Source organism: Miscanthus floridulus, chromosome 17 (assembly GCF_019320115.1).
Source record: "Miscanthus floridulus cultivar M001 chromosome 17, ASM1932011v1, whole genome shotgun sequence".
Taxonomy (NCBI): Eukaryota; Viridiplantae; Streptophyta; class Magnoliopsida; order Poales; family Poaceae; genus Miscanthus; species Miscanthus floridulus.
This window is the reverse complement of record NC_089596.1, coordinates 52,959,739-52,977,438: the sequence shown is the minus strand read 5'-3', so window position 1 is coordinate 52,977,438 and position 17,700 is coordinate 52,959,739. Positions and strand designations below refer to the sequence as shown.

Genomic DNA, 17,700 nt, shown 5'->3' with positions numbered 1-17,700 from the left:
GTTTTTATTTTGAAAACTTATAAAACTCTAGAAAAATGGTTCAACAAAACAACCTGAGACATAGTGCTTGACTTGATCGTTTTGTCTTTTAATTGCTCAAGATCCAAGTGAAAGCTAGAAAGCCCCATGGTTGAAGGTAATATGGGTAAGTTTGAAAGTCAGCTCGATGAATTTTAATCCGGAGAAGAATTCTTGTTTGAACGCATGTGTACTTTTAAGAAGTTGCATCAATATTTTAAAAAATCCTAAAACTCTTGATCCATTGTGAAGTTTATCTTTAATTAGGGAGGAGCAAAGGTCAAGCTTGGGGGAGTTTGTTGACGGTAGTTATCATCCAACATAAACAATCAACTTTACTTGTATAAATGCATAAAAAGGATCACCAACATAGACTTAGGGGTTTTTACTAACAATTTCCATGAGTTTTGGTGAATCTATGTTTTTAGCAGGGTTATTTCAGAAAATCGTCTAGGAGGATCAAATCGTCAAATAAAATCACGCTTATCCACAGTGAAATCAACTCTAGAAGGTTCCAGAAGACTCAAGAGGACTCCACACCAAAGCGGGGGCCAAGCCACTGCCAGGTGGGGCCAGCCGGCCCCACCTAGAGGATGCCCTGCTCCTGGGGGACCCACCTATCAGCCTCCATCATACATCGGTTCCTCACCGCCTTCTAGGATGCATCTACGCCATCCTTTAAGTTGGTTTGATCAAGGGCTCACATTGGACGCTTCATCCAATATAACCAGCCCCGGCCCCCCTCCTGGGCATGCTGCTATAAGTCAAGAGTAGACCAAAAATTAGGGTTTCTAGCGAGAAGAGAATAGAGCTCCAATTCTTCAAGTTTCTTGTATGGGCTAGCTAGCAAGGTTCGAGTAGAGTTTGGGCTATCGCTTAGGATTCTAGATCTGCCGTCTAGAGACTGGTATAGCCATTGTATCTCTTTATTTCTGATTTTGTGCTACTTCAATATCATGCTGCTATTTATTATGTTGCTAGTTTACTCTAGTAATATGCTTGATATAGTTATGATTGATGATGAATATATGCATATGTTCACAAAGCTCTTAGCTCAGTACTTGAGTGGTCGACATTATGTAAGCATGGTGCTTAGATATTGTTTGCCTGCGGATGCCTTCTGCACTCTAGGTCATGTGGTAGATCATGGATGTGACACTCCCATTGAGTCCTTTGTAGTCCACTCCCCGTTTATAGAGCACGTAGAACATGATTGCGAAGGAAGACAAGCTCTATTCTTGATCTTCCTTAGTTATGTTCCTTATGCATAGATCCAAAGTTAGTTATACTATAGATGAGAGTGTATATACTTGGGTGTACAAAAGACTTAGTAGATAAGTAATGACTTAGGAATCTTTTGCTCTTAACGAATCTCCTACTTAGCCTTACTACATTTTATGATTATCTATTTCTATCTCTGGAATACCATTATTACCATACACTTATCATTTATTTATCATTTGACTTACCCCTGCCATAGCATGAGAGTGGTTTTCTAATAAGTATACATATTTGTCAATATCTCTATGCCAACACAACCCCATAGCTGCTCCCTATGGATAAAATATAAATAACGATACTCGGTATACTCTCGGGTGAAATGCTACTATGGTAAATTATTTGTGCGCTTATGGATACCATATATATATAGTTTACAAGTGTTCTCATAATTATCAACAACACATTTCTGGCATCATGCTAGGAATGACAACTTAGTTAAGAGTGATGCTAAGAAAATGTCAAAAGAGGCGGCAGGTGGCAGCGGCCACCAGAGCGCTTTTCCCCCTCGATGCTGGATCCAGTGAAGAGACTAGGTGAGCGGAGGGGATTCAGCAAGCCGAGCTCGAGGCGGTAGTGGGATGAAGCTCGGGCATGCCACGCTCTCTCCCAAGGTCCGGTCTCGTGGAGGAGAGGAGCCAGCGGCTATAACACCCCTGGTGTTAAGCATCACTAAAACTTGATCATGTCATCACCATGCATGCAAAAGCATTCATAGTAGCTAATCATATTTTGCATCCACTAAAATCAAAGTTTATTTGCTAGTAATGCAATGCATGAGTGATGTGTTTCAAACCAGAAATCTTTTTAAGGTACTTTGTGACCTTCTAATTTTGAATTTCACCTAAATACTTGAACTTATGCTGTAATAAACTTTGAGGTGTAAAGTTGGTGCTTTACACTAGTGTCAAGTGTGGAGCATAAATTCAAGTCCAACCAATTAAAAATTGGACCACAAAATTGAAATCGGAATTGAAAACCCACACTTAGGCAATTCTATCTAAGTCCTGGAATTTGGTTTTGAATTCAATTTTGGAGGGATTATAAAAATGAAATTCATAAATAAAATTGTTCAAACATTAGTATCATTTGTTAGTATAAAGTTTGTGCTACAAGATGGTACTATTTATTGAAAGGTTTGCTAGTTGATTAATCACTAATTAAATTCCCTAAGATAGCTAACCAAATCAAATTTTCAAAACCCTAACTGAATTTCTGAAATCAGTTTCAATGTCCTCCTGTTCTTGACCTTGGATTTCTCAATCTATTTAGAATTAGGAGATGATTCTTAAAGCAATGTTGGAGATCATATCAAGAGGAACAACTTCTATTTCTAGAGCTTTTCAAGTTTACATTTAGGATCTAGAGAAAAATGAGGAAGAAGATTGAGTTTGAGGCTGCTACAGTACTGTGTCGGCAACTAGCTTGCCTGCCTGCTTCACTAGCGAGCCACCGCCCTCCAGCGCCGCTGTTTCTATGTGTGGCACGCAGCTGCTCGCGGTGGCAATGCCAACCAGCTGCTGGCGCACCCAGAAACATCGACCGCGTTGACTTAAGCTTGAGCCACCACTATTCTCTCTCTTCTTCCCTCTTTGCTCGCCGTTGTTCCTCTCTGCCCATCGATCATTTTCATCATGGCCGTCGTAGCTTAGCCAAATTCACCGCACACATAGCTCCACCTCGTCTTTGTGCTCTAGTTGAGCTAGCTTGAAGTGTCTCGCACCACCAGAGTTGCCCACGCTGCCTCTTCCCGCCATAGCAGTTCACCATCGCCGCCGTGACCACCTCACATGGCCAAGTCGCTCTGGTGAGTCTTTCACCGAGCTGTTTCACATACTAGCTCTGCCCTGACGCCTTGATGCTCGCCGACTTATCCGTTTAACCTCTACCATATAGAATCTGCTGGAACATGTTCTTGCCATGGGTTCGCACCGCCATCATCGTCCTCACCATCGACCGTGCAGCTCCGCCCCGTCTCCGTCTCAACCAGCAGGCACAACTGCTTCATATTGAGCTGTTGATACTGCTTAGGTCACTATTTAAGACAATTAGGTCTGGGTTTGGCTGGAGCGTGGTTGCACTGGTGAGCTCTGCTCTATTGTGCCGCCTTGGCCGTGGGCAAGCACGTCCCAGACTCCAATCTGCCCGAAAGACCCCTCGGGTGGGTTCGCGTGATCGAGTAGAGTGTATAGGCGTAGCTAATGTCGTCGGTATCATCATTGTTGATTACCGCCATCGTGTCGGAGCGCCGATGAGCTACCATGGATGTCGCCGTGCTTGCTGCCATGCTCTAGCTTTTGAACTAGTACCGTTAGGAGGTTTATGAGGTAGTGGAGAGTCTGTCGTGGTATCTCTCGTCGCCGGCAAGCTTGCAGTCGGTGAGTACTCGTCGGTCAATGGCTGCCACACCACGGTCAGTGTGGGTGTGACCCCTAGTCCCACTATCAGTGCAAGAGAGTAGGCAGGGAGTGAGTGAGAAAGGGAGTTTCATCCTTTTCGATTTTCTGAAAATGTTAATAAATGCTAAAACTTGATTAATTCATAACTAAATAATTAAGACCGATAAAATTATGAAATTTTTTGTGAAAGCTTATATTTATATGCTCTACCTATGAAAAATATGAAATGTACATTTTCAGTACTTCTAGTATGCTAAAAAATCACCTCTTTTAATTAATAAATGGATCTTCCATGCATTTTATAGGTTAAAATAATTATCCTAAAATCATGAAACTTTTATTGTATACTATTTATGCTTCAATCAACCTTCATAAAAAGTTGGCTCTATTTTGATAAAAATAATTTGTTTACATAATTTAAATGCCTTTTTTGGATTAATAAAAATACTAAAATGATTTCTATAAATTCCTAAATGGCTTGGGTGTGATTTTTGACTTGATTGTCAACCTTGGAACACTAATCCCTTTGTTGTTCCCTGGCAATTACTTTACTTGATTGTTGTACTCATATTAAACCCGTTAATAATAATAACAAACAATATTGCTTTGTGAGTAATTAATCAAACTTAACCTCAATTGAAAGTTGTATTCAAGTAGTTACCTTTGTTTAGTCATCTTAATGTATGCTTAGCATCTCATCATTCTAAAGCATGCATGTGTACTTATGTTTAGTAACCGAGAGTGGAATTCCGTTGTTGAGCAAGTCCCAGAAGTGGAATTCTTTTCAATCGGAGTTGGATTTTGTATCCATGGTATTTCTGAAGTAACTGACAATCCCAACACTAAAGGCAAGCCTCAGAGCATAAACCATTTCCTTGTATTTTACAAATGTTATTCACATAAGTCTATGCTTTATGCATTTAAGTGAATAGGAGTTGGTTGATATACCAATTGCTACATGCCTTCCTTGACTTACAATATTCATCCTAGTTACTCTATTTAGTTATGTTAGTTTATTAATGCTTAGCCATGCTTAGTTGTTAAAAGTTGAACGATGAGGACATGGTTCCATACTCAGGGTTAGTCCTAAGGTTTAATATTTATCATGATTTTAAATTGAGACTGGGTAGACTCTTTGCTTACGTCCAGAATGGAGTCTGGGCGTAGTGCCCCGCCTGTGTCGATTAAGGACCAATCGTTGTAGGGCCGCTTGTGATCATGACTTGTAGTACTGACCATATACTCTAGTAAGCCTGATACCTTGGCTATTCCGTTACATGAAAAGACAAGTATGCACTGGGCGTGGGAGATGGTGAGAGTAGCATGTACCCATCCTATGAATCCACAAGGAGTGGCACAGGGAGCTATGCTCTTAGGTACTATGCTCTCAGGTAGCGCAGACCGGTTCATGTTTTAGAGGATCTGAGTGAAGGTTGATATATGTAGGTTCGGGGCCAGCCCTAGACTTGCATATGTCATGTGGTAAGCGTGACAGAACCGTCCAATTTATATAAGATCAAGTATGGCTGTCCCCATTAAACATGTTGACACGTGCATACTTTCACCTATATAAACCCAGTAGTCCGCCGAGTGTCACGAAGGACCTCGGTAAATCAACATCATAACCAAGATCGCATGATTAAGGAAATACACATCACATACACAGAGTTGTAGTGGAAATAATGTTTACAATGAGTTCACAAATAATAATACAAGTTTTTGTTCCAAAACCGATTAGTGAAAACAACATAGCTTTCAAATGATTACAATAATATAAGTTCCAAATACATTGCTAGCATAAGTGACATCCTCTGATAAAAGCATATAGATGAGAAATAAATATAGAGTCACCAAGCCCATCGGCGGTTAGCTACCATCTTCAGTAGGCCGAGAACTTTACCTACAACATGGTGTGATAAACCCTGAGTACTCGAATGTAATTAGCTAGACTTACCTGTCATAAACTAGAAATAAAGTGACTCCAAGGATCATGCAATGCTTTATTGGTTGAGCTAGCTTGACAAAATTTTGCATAAAAGCCACTAGTTGAGCTATATATTTGATAATTCGGTAACCAAGTTAATTATAGCTATTCATCTCTCGATTAGCATCTAACCTGTGCCAAACATGTGGAATATCATTTAGTAACATGCAATAGTAACCATAGCCGGTGTAACATTTCCATATTCATCATAACCATCAAATTCCATCAATTAATGCTACATTGCCGCTGCTCAGTCAAGTTCTCACTATCCAGGAGAGACGGCGACTCGAATCGATTCCAATCAGCTAGGGAGTTATTCTTAACACAAACCTAGACATACATGCGCCAAGGTAGTCTTAGGTCACCTTTGGTATAACTCAGGTACCATCGTGGGTTCGAGTAGCACTGCACCCTAAGGGATACTACTAGTCTGCCAGAAAGTTTAGGCTTGACCTGCCCTTAGACTCATGCCACTAGCTCTCCGCACATCCTTACTTCCTCTAGTGTGTGCACTTTCACTTACTAGGTCCCGTCCTGAGTTGAGCTACTCGGCTTCACGATCAGAATGACTTATCTGGCTAACTAAGTGCTAGGCACATGTCCAACATGATAAAAGGACATACAGCAAATCGGTCCTTAACCGACACAGATGGGGATAAATAGGCACCAAGACCTCCATGCCTGGTTGCTTCTCTATCACAATCCCACCCGGTATCCTTTTATTTATCAACACATGATTATTTCCACGATAGCAAATATAGCCAACCATGCTTTAGCATCCACCTATATCTTGCAGGTGACAGGAAATCACCTGACTCCTATCGGTCTAAGCATTGCTAAGCATACATTTGATCCTGGACCTACATAGGGTTCAAGGTATATTTCTGGACAAGGTAGTCCTATGCATCAAGTGGTTCCAATCAACTCTTATAACCTAATGCATCATACATAAAGGACTCAAGTAATATTTGTAAAAACATAGAAGGTTTAGAATGCTCTAGGGCTTGCCTAGGATCCGACACAAGTCAGTTCAGTTAGCTCGCACCATCTTGGTGACATCTCCGATCGTAACACTTGCTTAGTCCTTCCATCTTCAGGATAGGTCCACCAACACCATCTTCTGGTTTGACTCCATCATCACATCCTTCACATGGTGCATCTAGCATACCTAGATGAGATGCAACAATGCAAGTGCATGAATGCAAAGAATGGCAATATGAGATGGCTCACATAAAAGTATTCAAGATGAGCACAAGGTTACATCGAACATATATAAGCACTCCATGTTACTTAATTAAACTTCCCACAACCTATCATGCTAGGATAGCAAGGAAGGTAGCACCAAGCATGACACATGTTTCACAAGGTTTTAGGTATATTAACTTTACACCATCAAAGGCATGAGCCACACTTAGCAACACACAAAGCAAAGCAAGGTGAAGCAAACAATTTTAGGTACAAACATAGATTTTGAACAGCAGCACCACAGTCACTTGTTTTAATCATATCCAGAGCTCTAGGCATGAAAAAGTGTGATTCAAGACTTTATAGAAAGCTCATGAAATTATCTAAAACTTTGTTATTAACACCAAAAGCTGAGTCAAGAAATAACAAAGTCAAAATACATCATGAAGTAGAGCATATACAATTAAGGACAGAAAACTAATATTAACTTCAGAAATGCATAACTAGAGTTCTAGACATTCAACAAACATAATTCTTAACTTTATGGAAATCTTATTAAGTTATCTACAACTTTCTCATTATCATTTTAAGATGATTCCATATCTAACAAGGTCAAACACCACCAAGAAAGCATCTCTATCTAGATTTGGACAGAAATATGCCATTCCACTTTGAATAGCTATAACTAGAGTTTTAGACCACCAAAAAGGGTGTTCTCTAACATTTTGGAAAGCTTAGGAAAATAAATACAACTCTACTATTATCACCAATACATGATTCCATGTTTAAATGAGCCAAACAATACAATCATTCAGATCTATCCAGAGGACATGCAAAAACGTGATAGCAAACTTCTAAAATCTATAACTCCTAAACTAGCAGGCCTAAAATCATGAAATTTTAGTACAAGCAAGATAAGGAAATTATATACAACTTTTGTATTCAACATATCTACAGAAAACATCATTTGCATCACAAAAATATCACCACCACAGAAACTATACATGCAGCCATAACATCAGAGATACAACTATATGCATTTATCATTTATGTTGTTAACAACTAACATTTTGTTGCTATATATGTAGCTCCATGCAATCCTAACTATAACCAAGCAATCACATTACCTAGCACCAATTATTAGAAGTATTACATGGCATAAACACAAGCATCTACTAACAAACTTTCATTAGCTTTTCTATATATAAAAATCTATATATTAATTATAGGTGATGTTGCAAACATCTCATTTGGATCTCAAATTTTTATGTAAGATAGATGATGACAAAACATGATTACTGTACAAATCCTTCAAGCTTAGGTTTTACAATTTAATTGCTATGAAAAAGACAAATCTTAATTATTAATAAACTTGTGAGAACATGATAAATCTAAAGATCATTATTCTCTATAAACATATAGCCATATTAGGGTTTCTCTGGCCACATTATCACCATGCAAGGGCAAATGAACCACATTTCACATTTTTGCACATATAAATTATTTATAAGCTATTTAAAACCATTTATTAAGAATTAAACTAGTTAAATCACTAACTCAATCATACTACATGAAATGACCTTGAAATTTTTACCACATCACACACATAGCATCAGTAGCCTACCATAAAAATTTCACAGTAATTGGAGCACCACAACTTTATATATGAGACTAACAAGAAAAATAAGCTAAAATTGCCTATTTAAAAAGATTAAATCAAAACATTATAAAAACAGTACACAACTAGCATGTTTAATATTTTCATTAGCTATATCATGTCATCACAAGATTAACACAACTAGAATTCCCATTTTTGGACTTCTATAACTCAAGATATGCATTTGTCCAACTTAAAAGCATTTTTAAAAGCACTTTATAAGAATAAATAAAAACAGTAGAAATTTTCCACTAACATATATCATATTATGACTGTACTACATAGATCTAGCCTCAAGGATTCCAAAAAGTCTTCATTTGCTATTTTACAATTTTTCTATGATTTATTATGATTTTCCAAAGTTTTAGCCATAAAAGAAAAACAAACTTGCACCGAGGCCCCTAAACTTTTACGAAAACAGACTTCAGTGAATAGGTCCTTCTAGGCACTATTCATATGAGTCAACAGCTTTGCAGTTAGGCCCTTCCCTTTCATCGAATTCTTGCGCGAGGTCCTTGTCGTGAATAAGAGCAGAGGAGGCGCGGGAGCTCACCAATGCCAGCCGGAGGAGGCTGGTCGGTGGTGGTGGAGTGGCAAAGAAGCATCAGGGGACCGACGCGCACACATGGGTATCCTTGACTCGGACAGTGATGGTCCATGGAGTCCTGGCCATGTGCGCGGGTAGACTAGTGGTAGCAGAGGTGGTCAACAGCGGTGGAGGAGAAGTGGCGGCGCAGCTTCCCTACGGCAAGGCGCACCAGACAAGGGGCATAGCCCATGCAACAATGGTCTATAGGCTGCCAGCCACGGAAGCGGTGGTCTACAGCGGCAATGGCTCCAATAGTGGCGAGCATCAGCGGGGGAGGTGGCCAGAGGATGGCTAGCCATGGCCAGCCATGGCCACGCCTGGCCCTGGCATTGGTCGGCTGTAGCTAGCAGCTATTCAGCCATGGCAGCAGGCGGCAGCGATAGACATGGCTTCATGATGATGAACCGCGATGGTGGAGGGGAGGCCGGTGTGGTGGTGCTAGAGCTTTGCTAGGATAGAGAAGTGGCTATGGGGCCAAAGGCAAGCTCGGCTCGACCTACAAGCATGTGAAGCAGAGGAACGGCGGCAGCGGCTTTGCTTGGCCATGGCGGTCAATGGCTGGCGCATCCATGCTCGTGAGCAGGAAGGGAGCGAGACGGTGCGAAGAGGGAGAGGTCGAGCATGAAGGCACCGCTGAGCTTGACATCTACTCTGGAGGATCAGGGGCACATGGCAAGGAGGTGGGGCACTTAGCTCAGGCATGGCCACCACACACAGGGCACGCTTCACCCTTTGGGGGTATTTCCCCGAGCACGTGGCATGGAACGATGTGGCCGGCGTGGGTAGCATTTTTAGGCTAGTAACGGGCCAAATTGGACCTTGGGCCCAAAAGTAAAGTTGAATCCCATGAACTGCTCTACATCTTTCATTATGGCCGCCGAGTCATTAGAGAAACAGATTAATGATTAATTATGCCCGGAGTTGACACTATCAATGACTCATCATGGATTAAGCCTTGCTCTGCTTGAGCTCAAATTACTTGGTCAAAATGTGGTCAAATTGATTCCAACTTTTTGTATGTCCTTCTCTAAAACATATATTCCAACTTTTACTTTTGGGTCAACTTGAGGTGTTTAACAAATTTTAGAGAACACGGAACACCAATGTTAATGACGATGAATTCCAAACTTAGAATCATTTAGAGCCCAGAAACAGCAATTGATTCCATCTTGAGTCCTTTGTTTGAGCCACTTAGGAGTTGAATCAGGTATTAGTCAAAAAATAAAGTTTGTTGTACTCCACTCAAACTTCAACTTTTATTTAAGGTCAAACTCCATGCAAGCACTCCAGATAGTTGGTCCACATAGGTCAAAACCATATCATGAAAAGGAGAATTTTAGCTATTCCCACACTTAGAAGCATTTTCTTGACATTTGCTCAACAAGAACCTTTCATGACTTTTGTTGTAGAGTTCAATTAGAGTCATTTGGGCAAGGTAGCAAGGTTTGGTCGACATCCCATGTTCCCATTCGCTTGATGAAGCAATTTAAGAAAGATTATAACTTATCATTTCATGTGACTTCTTGATTCCAAACTTCATGAAACTTTTCCACTGGTCAACATGGATGCATGTTAATGTAATGTACATGAAACAAGCATGTGTAAGATTACTCTTGCGAAATCTTAAAAAGGATCCACATGTAAGCAAATGTGTGCTGTCCAAGTTCAAGTTGGGACTCAATTTCATAGATTGGACCTCAACACCTTCATTATTACTTCCAGATTATGACCTAGAGATCATAATCATTGCTTGGCATATCCTACTTAAGTCCAATTTCCACAGCTTAACTTGTGACAAACACCCAGGGTGTTACAGTAAGGAAAACTCTAGCTGGGTCAAATCGATTCGAATCGCCACTGCTTCTTGGAGAAGAAGACTTGATCAACTGAACTACATCATAGTAAATAACCAAAACATTAGTTATATGATCATGAGGTGAGATGGTTAAAGAAGTGATCGCTTTAGATCAGGTGCAAATGAGATACTCATAAGTACTTAAATTGAGCTAAAACCTTGAAAATAAGGGTCAACATTAGTAAGCTTTTCTACAAAAGTTAATTTTGATTCTTGCTATAGACTTACCTTGATTCCCCTAAGCCTGCATATCCTTGGAGTCTTTCCTTTTTGTTGATTAAGTCTTGTTGAGTACCTTTGTACTCAGGGTTTGTTAAACCCTTGTTGCAGGAGGAGAGCCAACGGTAGAAGAGTTTATTGTGCACCGTTGGGTAGGGTGAAACCCCTTTGAGTGTTGCATAGTGGTACTTGTCATGCTACCCTACTGCCTAGTTGGCTAAAGCTTATAAGTTTGTAATGACTTAATGAATAATTTGTAAACTTATGGTTTGTAAGACTTCCGCCATTTACTCTGATGTAACATATTTATGTATTTGTACAAACTATTGCAATACTGCAATGTCTTCTGTAATGGATCCTACTCAAAAGAAGAAAGTGGATGATTTAGGGTTCGCCGAGGACACCTAATAGAATTCCTAAGTTGTCTGGCTCCCATGTGCAGCAGTCAGAAGTCTATAAGACAACGATAGGCACAGGTGGGCCATATAATTTGGGCGGTTCTACCATAGCTGGTATCAGAGCATGTCATTAGAGAGATTGTTGTAGTACTACTTAAGAAAACTTCAAAATGAATTATGCAAATTAAGTTCAAATCTATTTTGGTCAAAGGTTGCTTCTAACTCATCCTGTGCTTGCTTTATAGAAGGTTGATTGTCGTGACATGGGTTGAAGGCATGGAAGGTTTCCTAGCTATCCTTCAGAAGATGATGTGGCGTGCCAACTTCTCCTACCAGCCAGAATACTTTGTCTATGCTTGTTCCATAGGCCCAGGCCTAGACGAGTGTGTGGCAAAGGTCATTCTGCATCCTCAACTTATAGAAGGAGAAACCGAAGAGCCACTCAAGTACCAAGGAATGGGAAGCTATCCGGAGGCCACCATTCAAGATGCAGCATATCAAGCAATGGCAGGGCTTAGGGCTCGGTGCCTTGAGCTATAGACTTCTCATACTTTTGCTTACTTTCCTTGGAGAATTATGGGTCCTATCAATGGGATCCATTATCCGAACCTCATGCATCCCGACACCAACCGAAGTCAAAGGCAGTCGAAGCTGGTGAGAGATTTAGATTGGGCTTGTCGGTGCTCCCATCAGGAGTTGATAGAGAACCATCGAGCTCTTGGCCTGGTGTAGGCTGAGATATGGAGTACTGAGGCTTGTACCCATAGTCTGACAAAAATAGAGATGAGTTAGGAATAGCACCAGTTCATATTCTTTAGGGGTCGCTTAGGTTCCCCTCTATAGTTGGACATGCAGTATGTCCACCTAGGCAAGTTCGTCACTGCTTCTCTAGGACTAGGGCATGTGAGATGTTAAGAAGGCTAGTTCGCTTATCTAATGCTTAGGCCCTAGGTGATAATGGGACGCCTTTGTCCTAGAATTTATCTCATTTTCCACCTGGTTTTATTAGGCTGCTGTATCGAGAGGATGGCGATATGATAGTTTACTAGTTGTGTTTTAGTGGGATTGCATGTTTTATGTCGCCCTATGTTGTAAAAATAGAGTGTGTTGTCACTCGCTTGTGTAATATGTATAATTTAGTAATAAAGTTATGTAAGCAGGTTTGTAGTACTCGTAAGATCGTTCATGCATCATGTCATTTATAATCTTTAATTCCTTTCCCCTTTCTAATAGATTAGGTTAAGTATGTTGCCAATCCAATTTCATGCTATCTTTCTTGTCCTCTTTTGTTTTTTTCTACCTGTCCATGGAAATCTGGTCTCTAAAGATCCTTCTTACCTTACAGTATGAGGACTCGCTCTAGAAAAATAGATACACCTAGTTCGTCATGTCATCATGCCAACACGACTGATCCACCACAAGCACCAACCATTGATGATACACTTGCTGCTCTAGTGAATGTCAGTGTCGGTAATGCATGTATGCTCCAGACCTTAGTACAACATGGGATACTTGATCCCAAAGCCGACCACACTTATCGTGACTTTCTAAAAACTCACCCTCCCATATTTCATAAAGCTAAAGAATCTCTGGAAGTAGATGACTGGCTTCGCACTATAGAGCAGAAGTTTGGTCTTCTCCACTACAGTGATATCCAGAAGACTCTGTTTGCAGCATAGCAACTCTAGGGTCTTGCTGGTGCATGGTGGCAAGTTTCCTTGTAACACAACCTAAGGGACATTAGGTTCCATGGGCTGACTTTTGTACTACTTTCTAGACACACTGTATCCTTGATGGTGTGAGGGATATGAAGATAGAATAGTGCCTTAAGATACAACAAGGAGATCAAAGTGTGATGGAATACTTAGGTAGATTCAATCAGTTATCTCAGTATGCCTCTGAATATGTTAGTACAGATATCGAGAAAAAGCGTTGTTTTGTGCGGGGTCTCCACACCAAACTTTAGGTTATGCTGGTTGGGCACCTCAGTGCTAGTTATAAATGAGATTGTTAGTATTGCCATTTCTACTAACGACAAGAACCGTTAACATAAGGAGGAACAGAAGAGAAAGAAAATGCCATTAGAATCCTCTGGTGATAGTGCTTAGCGTCAGAGGATTATTTATCAACCTATCCATCATTCCCTTTGTTATCCACCTCAGCAACAAGCCTAGCAGCATGTAACTGTCCACCCTGCTGTAGCTCTTACCTATCCAGATCAGCCAAATACCTTGAGTGTTTGTTCAAAAACCCACAAAGTTATCAGTTGAATGTTCCGAAACATAGGGCAGTTATGAAGTTGGGTCGCATCCACTATACTCGAGCTAAAGTGATTCCCGAAAGTGACCCTATGATGATGGGTCGATTTTCTATTACCAAACAACTAGTAGTTATACTGTTTGATTTTGGTGCATCACATACATTCATCAATAGAACTTTTGTTGTGAAGTATTAGTTGCCAATTGAGCCTATGGAGGGAAGTTTCTGTATAAAGTCTCTTAGAGGACAGATGTATACCAAGGAAGTAGTGGAGCATGTTCCTATAGAACTTGTTGGGCATACCTTTCTGACTAATTTGCTTGTTCTTAAAGATCAAGATATAGATGTGATCCTTAGCATGAATTGGTTATGTCAGCGTGGAGCTATCATAGATACCCTAAATAGGACTATATAGTTGAACTCACCTGATAGTAGTTCTAAGATGTTAATCCATCTATCTACTCCTAAGAGGGCAGCTGAAAGAGTTTATGGGACCACTATTAAAGATGTGAAAGATATTCCTGTAGTGAGCGAGTTTCCAGATGTGTTCCCTGATGATTTGCTTGGGCTACCTCCTGATAGAGATGTAGAGTTTGTGATTGAGTTGAAACTTGGCACTGCTCCAGTGTCTAGGAGAGCATATCAGATGCCTTCAAAAGAGTTAGCTGACCTTAAGATACAATTGCAAGAGTTGCTTGACAAAGGTTATGTTAGACCAAGTTCATCACCATGGGGATGTCCTGCTATATTTGTGAAGAAGAAGGACAAAACCTTGAGCTGTGTGTTGTTCATCGTCCACTGAATGAAGTGACTACCAAGAATAAGTACCCCCTTCCTTGCATTGATCTACTTTTTTATCAACTTGCGGGAGCTAAGGTGTTCTCTAAGATAGATCTCAGATCTAGCTACCACCAAGTAAAGATTCGTTCGGAAGATATTCCAAAGACTGTTTTCACTACTCGATATGGTCTATATGAATATCTGGTCATGTCCTTTGGCCTAACCAATGCTTCAACTCACTTCATGTACCTAATGAACTCCATTTTCATGCTAGAGCTCAGCAAGTTTGTTGTTGTCTTCATTGATGGTATCTTGATATACTCCAAAAACAAAGAAGAACATGCGAAACATTTATGCATTGTTCTAAGCCGTCTGAGAGAACACCAGTTATACACCAAGTTTAGCAAATGTGAGTTCTGGCTTGATGAAGTGCCATTCCTTGGGCATGTTCTGCCTACTGAGTGTTGATGGTAGTTAACAACCATTATAAACCATCAATAAAACATGTATAAGGGCACAACTGAGATCACCAACAAAGGTCTAGGGGTTTAAACTAATAAATTCTACCAGTTTTGGTGAATCTATGATTTCTATATTGTTTATCTAGAAAACCATCAAGGTGGACCTACATGTCAGATTAAATTGCACTTATCCACCGTGAAATGGACACTAATAGGTTCTAGAGCACACTAGAGGACACCATGCCGAGGCAGAGAGGCAGAGGCTGCTAGGTGGGGCCGGCTAGCCCCACCTATAGGCTGCCTAGCCCCTAGGCCCACCTGTCAGCCTCTACATTACAGTGTCGGTTCTCCACCGCATCCTAGGTTGCATCTATGCCGTTCCTTAAGTCGGTTTGATCCAAGGGCTCATGTTGGACGCTCTGGCCTATATATATCAGTCCCTGCCCCCCTGAAGGTATCAAGTCATTTGAGAAGATAGAAATCCTAATCATCCTCAGAGCTCCATCATATTCTAGGGCATAGCTAGTTAGGCTAGGTCTAGAGGGAGGCAAGCAGGCTTTGCTTGGATTCCTGATCATGTCAAGAGCGTGGTTCGGTATAATCTTTATACCCCCTCTCTCATTTGTATCTCCATTACTTTTATATGCTTGCTACAATTGTTATGACAATATTAGTATTCATCTTATTCATGTTCTTCGTTATAATGTTCAATGTCTACTTTGATTATATACCTAGTATAGTTGGATTATCATCATATTCATGCATATTTTCGTATAGCACTCACCCTAAGGATCCATGGGTGGGTGGTCAACATTGTGTAAGCATGGTGCTTATACATTGTTCACCTGTAGATACACCCTATATTCTGGGTCATGTGGTAGATCGCGGACGTGACACTCCCGTTGAGTCCTTTGTAGTCCACTCCCTGATATAGATAGCACATAGGATCTGGTTACGATGGGGGACAAGCTCTATTATTAATCTCCCTTAGTAATATCCTTTATGTGTAGATATGAAGATGATCTTAGCAATGACTATTAGGTGTAATTGCACTAATCAATGTATGCTTTGACTTATAATTAAGAATGACTTAGGAATTATTCCTCTAATATTCTGTCTGACCTTGCTAATGTAATAGAAAGGAGTACTCTGAGTGATTTATCATTATCATTGATCAATATTTATCATATATATATCTTATCCTATGACTTACCCCTGTTATGAGTAGAATATTGGTTATGGTTTACTTCTCCATCAATAGTATAAGTTATCAATACTTGTCCACGCTAGACCTTCCCTATGGTAAAAATATAAATAACGATACCTAGAATACTCTCAGGTGAAGTGCTACAATGGCATATTATCTGTGCTCTTGCATATCCCTTTTCATTCATATCTACATATTCTTTCTAGTCACATAAATTAATAAAGAACTACTTAGAGTTATTCTAATAGTAATGCTAGGTAGTATGAACAAGTATCTTTGGCATCATCACTAGGGATGACAACCTAGTAAAGTAATGTTAGGAGATATCATTTTATAATAGGTGGCTACTAAAATAAGTGACAAGTTAATAAATACCAATAAGCATTTCTGGTGCCGTTGCCGGGGATAGCTAGGCAAAGGAAGTATTGATAAACTTATAGTTATTGATGTGATCGAGATAAACTATATACCCCTGCTCAAGCAGGATTACCCTTGTTTTGTCTACTTTCATATCTTATGCAGGGTAATGTATGACCGGTTTTGACCTTCCGACAAACTACGTTGACAATCTAGAAGCATTACTTAAGAGAACTAGAGCTAAACTTAAGAAAGTTTTAGCTTTAGAGTCCGAAGACAACCAAATAAGGCGATGCTTAACACCAAAATTTGAAGCCATGGCTAACAAGACTCTTCATAAATTCTCTACTCCAACCACTGCTAACATCCATACTAGACCTAATGTCAATGTTGGAGACAATGGATTTGAGCTCAAGCCAGCTCTCATCAACATGGTGCAAGCGAGCCAATTTTGTGGAAAGGCACATGAAGATGCTAGTGCTCATCTCCAACACTTCCTAGAGATCTGTAGCACTTTCACCATCAAGGGAGTAACCAAGGATGTCATACTACTTTGCCTCTTCCCATTCTCACTTTTGGGGAAGGCGAAGTAGTGGTTCTATGCCAACAAAGATAGAAACACTACATGGGATAACTGCTCCATTGCCTTCCTCGCAAAGTTCTTTCCCATGAGCAAGACCAATGTTCTGCGTGGGAGAATTTAAGTTTTCAATAGCAACATGATGAATCTATCCCTGAGGCATAGGAATGCTTTTAAGACTATATATTAGAATGTCCTCATCATGGGATGGAGAATTGGCTAGTCATGCAGACGTTCTACCATGGGCTAACCAATAGTACCCGTGAGACCATGGATGCTGCTGTTGGAGGTGCATTCTTGTCACTTACACTTCTAGCTGTGACCACTCTTATGGAGAAGATGGCCTCCAACCAAGGTTGGAATGAAGAACGTGTTTAGAATCACAAGAGAGGTGGAGGTATGCATCAACTCAGGGAGGTAGACATGCTATCTGCCAAGATGGATCTGCTGATGTAGAAGCTCGAAGACCAAGCT

General features: G+C 40.4%; 1 non-coding gene across 1 annotated transcript; it reads right to left on the bottom strand.

The window, feature by feature from the left end:
• Positions 1-17,329: 17,329 nt before the first annotated feature.
• Positions 17,330-17,435, bottom strand: LOC136519220 (small nucleolar RNA R71). Its single transcript, XR_010774779.1, has one exon. It is a non-coding gene; the product is annotated as a small nucleolar RNA R71 (small nucleolar RNA).
• Positions 17,436-17,700: the final 265 nt, after the last annotated feature.